We start from the raw sequence: 7,590 nt of genomic DNA, 5'->3' as shown, positions 1-7,590 counted from the left end.
TTCTGTCAAATTAGACACTTTGGCTGACCAGAAAAAGGAAATGGAAACATTTGGGATTCCATTTGTTGATTCATAAGTCCAGAACCTATGATCAAATACGGAAGTTACCTGTAAACTACAAATGAAATAATTTCCACTGGTGAAAATAAGTGAGACAAGATCGTAGCTTACTAGGGCAAAACAAATGAAAATGATTTTGCAGGAATCACGTTACATGAGTCCCAGGGTAGAGCTATCTCTGGCTAAGAGGATTTAGAAGTAACCAGAGAGGCACACTTAAAAGTCAGAGGCAGAGAAATGGCCGCATTTGGTAGAGGGATTTTAAAACAAAGGGCTCCCATGAGTCCTTTCCACGGCCACCGCAGTCCAACAATTTGGAAAACTATGAGAATTCTCCGAAGCACAGTACAATCTAGGCATTATCTAAGGCAAACATTAGAGCCTGAATATGCAGCCTGTAGAGAGAATCCTTTCACTTCTTCCCGATACAAAAAGAAAGGCTAGGCTAGGCATTGTGAACAGGATTTGTTGCCATGATAAGTGCCATGGTTAGTCCAAGGATGGGTGCAGGCGCGTAACAATGATAGGGCAAGGGGAGACAGTTGTCTGGGGGCCCCACTGCCTGGAGGGGCACCCCAGAGGCACCTCATGTGACTCCCCATTGCCCCCTGCCCAGCCCCATAGCCTCTCAGCCACTTGCCCTCTTCGCCGTCTCTCCAGCTTGTTCTCCTGGCGGGCAATCCAGGCAGCAGACGAGCTGCAAAGAGCTCCTTTTCTCCCGCCTCTCAGCTGATCGGCGGGTGGGCGGGGCTTCCACAGAGGCCTCCGTGTAGGCCGCAGTGAAGCCTGAACTCGAGTAGGGCCCAAGCAAGCCAGGAAGGAGGAGGCAGCCAGAGTGTTCTCTGCAGCAGAAGACCCCTTGCTGCCCTGCTTAACCCAGACCAGCATTTGCCAGGTAGAGTGTGAACTCCTTTTTGTGGTTACCTTTCCCGCCCCCCCCCATATATAGGGATCTGCTTGCCATAGGGCTTGGATATGGGGGGGGGAGGGACCGAGAAGTCTCTGAATATTTATTTTGAAACAGCTTGGAAAATTTGCTGACTTAAAAAAAACTATCTAAAAAGTCCTCTAAGTGGCTTGTTTCATGGCAGAAAATTGCAAAAACTTCTGGAACAGTATTTTATTAATTTTATTTATTCATTCATTCATTTATAAATGCACTTATGTTCAAGTTGTTTTGCAACCCAGAAGGTCTGAGTGAGAACTGTGAAGCATGTGTGGTGCTTTTATTTTATTTTTCTTGTGTGTGAACTGCTCCCCAATAACTTGCAGGGACTTCAGGGTAAATCTGGCCAACATGTGAATGCAGCACCTCCATTCCAGAGGAGATGTGTCTTAAAGGGCTTTAAAAGCCTCCTGTGAAAAACCTCCTGCAATCAAACTTGACTGAATTTGTTCAGAATTCTGAGAAAACAAACATAGGTTCACCCTGCATGGTTGAAAGTCTCCTTTGCTAATCTGCAGCGAGGGGCCCATTTTAATAATTCATCTTTCTAGTGTGTTCTAGGCATTAAAAGTAATACAAATGTATAGTACTCAATGTATATCACTATATATTGTGACGTGTGTGTGTGTATTCAGTGAAATGTATTTGCAGGCAGCATACTTATTTTGGAATATCAGACTTAAATCCTTGGGGGCCTGGGGTGTGCGGAGGCCCTGGACTTTGGGGGGGGTCCATTTTAAAATCTTGTCTCTGGGCCCACTCCAACCTTGCTACGCCCCTGGATGGGTGGGTGTGCCATGGTTAGTCCAAGAATGGGTGGTTAGTCCATGGGTGGGTGGGGTGGGGAAAAGTGGAGATGGATAAACACGTCTTTCTTTCACTTCACCATCTTTACAACTAGGAAAGCACATTTTTCCAGACGATAGGAGCTGCTGGGTACTGATGATCCAGTGTGCTCGCAGTAGAGAAGTGTTATGTTGCATATTAATGGATGTCCAAAATTTGGTGGATCTCAGCATTCACATTTTTATGCTGACTTTTGTGAATTTCAGAAATATTCATCTTTGCCCCTACACTGAGAAAGACATGAACAATAACAACTCAGAGAACAAAATATAGGTAAAAGGACCCCAACTTTATTGATTAACACTGGTAACTCAAATAACTGCAGCAGGCCTAAATTTTCACCACTAGAGAAATGAGGGCATTAAATTCAGACTGGAGGTTAGAAAATAGCATTCTTTCCCTAAGCCTATTTGGGTGATCACATTGTTACCAGCACTGCCCCAGAGTGCTGGTGAGATTCTCCAGCTATGCTTTTGGCTTAGCGCGGGGAATTATCTTGGTTTGAGTTTGATTTCAGTATCAATTTGAGCATGTTTTGTGTTTTAGAAATGGATGAGGAGACATAAATACAGTTCAAAGGTTTTACTGAAGGTAAAATGGGGTACAGGGAGGCAAAGAGCTATTTCAATGTGCTCTTGGACTGAAAGCTCTCCCTTGTTTCTCAGGTTGAGGCGGTGGCCAGGAGCACTTTTTTCCAGCTTCGGCAGATACGACAGCCATGTCCATTTCTAGAGGCGAATGACCTTAAAACAGTGGTACATATATGCTGGTAACTTTCAGGCTTGACTACTGTAATCCACTCTATGTGGGTCTGCCTTTGTACATAGTCCTGAAACTACAATTGGTACAGAATGCAGCAGCCAGATTGGTCTCTGGGACAACTCGTAGGGACTACATATCACAATTTTAAGGGAACTGCACTGGCTGCTGATATGTTTCTGGGTGAAATACAAAATGCTGGTTATTACCTATAAAGCCCTTAAAAGCATGGGTCCAAGGTAGTGATGTGCACGGACCGGTCCGAAGGCCATTCTAAAGGCCTCCAGACCTGTCCGGACTTGGGGCAGTTTGGTGGTTTGACGCCGGGGTGGGGGTTTCTTTAAGGGTGGGGGGAGGGTATACTTACCCCCGCCGGTGCGTGTATTTTAGTAAACATATGGGGCGGCAGGGTACCTCCCTGCTGTCACTTCCCCCAATTGTCAGCAAAAGGCTTCAGAAAGCCTTTTGCGCGTGCGCACATCTCACGCACATCAGGTCTCCGCGACATGCATGCACACATGACGTGGAGACATGACGCATGTGACATGCACACACGCAAAAGGCTTTCTGAAGCCTTTTCCTGTGACTGGGGGAAGGGACAGCAGGGAGGTACCCTGCTGCTCCAAATGCTTACTAAAATACGTGCACCGGTGGGGGGAAAGTGGTCGGAGGGGTAAGTACACCCTTCCCCCTCCCTTAAAGGAACCCCCACCCCAGTGCCGGACCGCAGCTCCACGGTTCCGTACACATCCTTAGTCCAAGGTATTTAAGAGAAAACCACCTTTGTCATGAACCCTGCCACCTAGAGGTCTATAAAATCATGCATGATGTGGAGAAAGTGGTTAGAGAGAAATTCTTCTCCATCTCAACCAGGGGTCATCCCATGAAATTGATTGCCAGGAAATCTAGGACCAACAAAGGAAAGTACTTTTTCACACAACGCATAATCAACTTGTGGAATTCTCTGCCACAAGATGTGGTGACAGCCAGCAACCTGGATGGCTCCAAGAGGGGTTTGGATGACTTCGTGGAGGAGAGGTCTATCAACGGCTACTAGTCAGAGGGCTATAGGCCACTTCCAGCCTCAAAAGCAGGATGGCTCTGATCACCAGTTGCAGGGGAGTAACAGCAGGAGAGAGGGCATGCCCTCAACTCCTGCCTGTGGCTTCCAGTGGCATCTGGTGGGCCAGTGTGTGAAACAGGATGCTGGACGAGATAGGCCTTTGGCCTGATCCAGCAGGGCTGTTTTTATTTTCTTTTGTTCTTACCCGTTACTCTCTTCTGGAGAGGTCCAGTTATGGTTGCTACCAGCTCATTTGGTGGCAACTCACGACCAGGCTTTCTCTGTGGCTGCCCCGGGGCTTTGGAATATGCTCCCTTCTGAAATAAGAGCATCTCCTTCTCTGTTTGTTTTCAGGAAGACCCTCAATACACACTTGTTCTCACAGGCTTTTAATTAGAATTAATTTTAATACCTTGTTTTAATAATTGTTTTATGCTGCTATTTTTATCTCTGTTTTATGCTACTGTTTTAATTGTTTCATGTATTTTAATCTGTGCTGATTTTAAAATATTCTTTTAAATTTTGTACACCACATAAAGATGTACATATCAGGTGGTATAAAATATGATAAATAAATAAATTTTAAAAATAAATTCAGGCAAGACAATAAAATCTTAGTTAATGTTCCAAGCATGAACCTTGCTAAAAGTAATTTAGCTTGAAGTCCAAATTGAAGGTAGATCGGCTTGGCTAAGGTAGTTATACCAGTGCCTGGTGTAAAGCTTGCCATGGGAAGTGTTTTAAAGCAGAGAAGGAGGGAGAAGGGGCGGGGGTGAGGAGGCTTCTCAGAGAGGCAAGAGGTTAGTTTACCTATCCTTGGTCTGGTGGTGCATTTGTTGCACTTGCGGGTCTCCTTGCAGGAAGAGCAGGAAGACGGAGAAGAAAAGGGGTGAGGCACTAAAGCTACCATTTGCTTTGAGAGTCCGTGGATAGTAACTCTAGATTCCAAGATGGAAAGACTCTGTGAGCATATGCTTTGCTGGGGGGTAAATGTTTTGATAACCCCCAAAATATGCCCAGAGGCAGTTTCCAAGCCATGCTGTCTACCCATGAAAGACAAAAAAAGCTAATTGCTACTTGAGCATAATATGGTTGAGTGGATCTTGGCCAACAATGCAAGGTGAAGTTATGCAAAATGTGTTACCTGGGTTGAATAGAGCTTTGCCTGATTGTATGTTTGAAGAGCAGAACTCCTCTGCTACATCCACCCTACTTACACAGATGTACTGTAGGTATTCCTCACAAACCATTCCAAACACCTGTATTTCCTAGACTATCCCCCCAAAGATGAGGACTCCCCTGTTAACCAACCCTTTTCAAATCAGGACTCATTTAGAACACTCTGGCTGACGCCAGACATAACAGGGAAGCTGAGGCAAACTCACTTCAGGTTCACCGGCCATGTTGTCTGAATGACCAGAACTGTGGTTCCTGGACCCAACCATGTTTACAATTCCACCACCAAACCTCAGAATGAACCTTCAGTCTGTAGTGAGTTTCACTCACCCAGTTTAGCGTCCATTCCCTCCTCCATGTCATCCGGATTGGGATTTTACTCCATACCAAGTTAACAGAGGAAACTCTATTAACGGGCTTCCCTCCAACTGGCTGGTGAGGGATGTCCTTCCAGAGTCAGAAGAAGCCTGCACAGCCAGTCCTGCCCCTGTTGCTGGCTCCCAGACTGGGTTTGTCATCATTTGGGAGTGCATGGGGGCTGGGATAGAGACAAACTGTGGGTTGAACCAGCGGTTGAACCGTTGAATCAGTGGATTGCTGTTATGTGTGAAGGGGCCCATAATATCTTGTTTAGGAATTCAGGGATGCAGTGTCATTGAAGGAAGCAGGTCTTGGTTATATAAACAGTAGCATTCAAAATGCAGTTATTGACTGCAGCAGACATAACTTGGCTGTGTTTGAAAGCAGGGCCCCTTGGCTTTCAGTCTTTTGGGGCTGGGACCAGAAGTGCATTGGCAGCTGTGTGCTCATCTCAAGATCTCACAGGTGTCTGGCCAAGAAGGATTCTAGGTACATTCAACTGTGGACATTATTCAATGTCTGCCTTGTGCACCTGGCTACTGATGACTCCAGGGGCCTTCCATGGAGGCAGAAACATGTAACAAACTGTTGATACATGCAGCAATCATTCCAAACAGGATGTTGCATTATCCTCTACTGCAGACGTACTATGATGTTCATTAGGTGACAGGACACCCTCCTGTCATGTTATGGAAGGAAGGGCTGCATAGGTGGTAGAATTGTTGCCATGCTAATGCACCAGGAACAGGGAGAAGTAGAGTGTCAGGAACAATAAAGCACGACAGAAACTTAACAATCAGATCTACTAAAAAAGATGGGAGTGGAGCCATGTCCTGGTTTCATGCTGACATTAGCCTTATTCACACATTATGTTCAATGCAGTGCAATCTGTGTACAGTGGCTAACATCCAGACTAATGCTGCACCAACATGCCAGTGTTTCCTATGGCACAAGGGAGGAGGGGCCATTTTCAGCAACCTCCGCTTCTCTCTGAAGTCACCTGTGCCTCTGGAAACTATGTCCCTGAGGCTTGTGCAACCCCCAGGGATATTGTTTCAGAAGGCAGAAATGGCTACAGAGGGACGTGGGGATTGTCAGAAATTGTCCCTCCTCCCTTGGTGATGGAAAATGCATCCAATAGTCTGGATGGCAGCCAGTGTATGCATCTACAGATCTCAACACATTACAATTGTTCACACATTACATTCAATGCACATGTTTTGATATACTTGCTATCTGTACTCTGCATTTGAGGGGGTCTGTCATCAGATTCACTTTTAAAATAATCACATATACAGTCATTGACACTAAACCGTATACAATGTTTTGTATATTATGTACATACAGCAGAATGCCTGAATACGGTAATGTTACACATAACACAATCAATGTCTATACATGCTGTAAGGAATAGATCTGGTGTCAAATCTGCTCAGGGGACACAGCCAGCCACAACAGACTTTAAAGATCTGGAAAGAGCATGGAAACAGGACTTGGAAAGAGCCTTCAAGAAGTGCTCTTCTCTTCCAAGTGGCTGACCCTACAGATGGAATCTGCTGCATATTTGCATTGCCTCAGGTGAATTTCACCATGGAATTGTTCTCTGTTTCAGCTCCTCAGTGAATGCTCAGATGCCAGTAAGAAATAGAAACTGAAGACGATGCCAAAAGTTCCCTCTAGATGGATCTGTTGGACACAAAGGGGAAGTGGATACAATGCCCACATGTTTGTTTTTTGCAGCGTCAAATTATACATGAGGAAAAAAGAGCTTAAAGCTCAGACTAACCTGAAGAGAAAAGTGATATAAGGCAGTAACAAGTCTGACCTTTGGGGTAAGTGAGATGGGTGGTCATGCAGGGCCACTGAGCTGAGTTTGCACAAGTCACCAACTTGGCTTCACTGATACTTGAACCATGGGGGTGGGGGCAAAGGCACTCCTTGCTCAGGACAGTAATCTGTGGCTGTATCCATAAAAGAAGACCTCAAGAAGGTGGACAGAAAACCAGTGCTTATTTTATCACCTCCCATGGGGTAAAGTTTTGATGTTAAAAAGTGACCATGCAGATACTTGTAACCACCATAATAAAGAGAGCAGAAGATCCCTTCATGAATGCTGAAGTTTAGGAAGCCTGTGAGTAATTATGTGAGTAAACAAAACCTATAGAGGCTGTTCTCATGAGTAGCCAAGACCGGGCTAAAGCAGCTTGGCTCCTTGTGAGAACTACCAGGATGAGCATGGCTCCCAGCGGTGCCTCGGTGGCAAGCCTGCCTAGAGAGCCCACTGGTTAGCCAAAGTTAAGGGCACTAAGCATGCTTAACTTAATTCGGACTAACTGCTCATGTGCCAGCATTCAGCCAATGCTGACACATGAGCAGGCTC

The 7,590-nt window shown here is 45.5% G+C and overlaps 1 long non-coding RNA gene across 1 annotated transcript; it reads left to right on the top strand.

Moving 5' to 3' along the window:
* Positions 1–810: 810 nt before the first annotated feature.
* Positions 811–7,371, top strand: LOC128328472 (uncharacterized). The gene is made up of 3 exons (XR_008309234.1): positions 811–955; positions 2,059–2,125; positions 6,823–7,371. It is a non-coding gene; the product is annotated as an uncharacterized LOC128328472 (long non-coding RNA).
* The last annotated feature ends 219 nt before the right edge of the window (positions 7,372–7,590 follow it).

Source organism: Hemicordylus capensis, chromosome 5 (assembly GCF_027244095.1).
Source record: "Hemicordylus capensis ecotype Gifberg chromosome 5, rHemCap1.1.pri, whole genome shotgun sequence".
Classification (NCBI taxonomy): domain Eukaryota; kingdom Metazoa; phylum Chordata; class Lepidosauria; order Squamata; family Cordylidae; genus Hemicordylus; species Hemicordylus capensis.
This window is presented reverse-complemented; position numbering and strand designations above follow the sequence as displayed.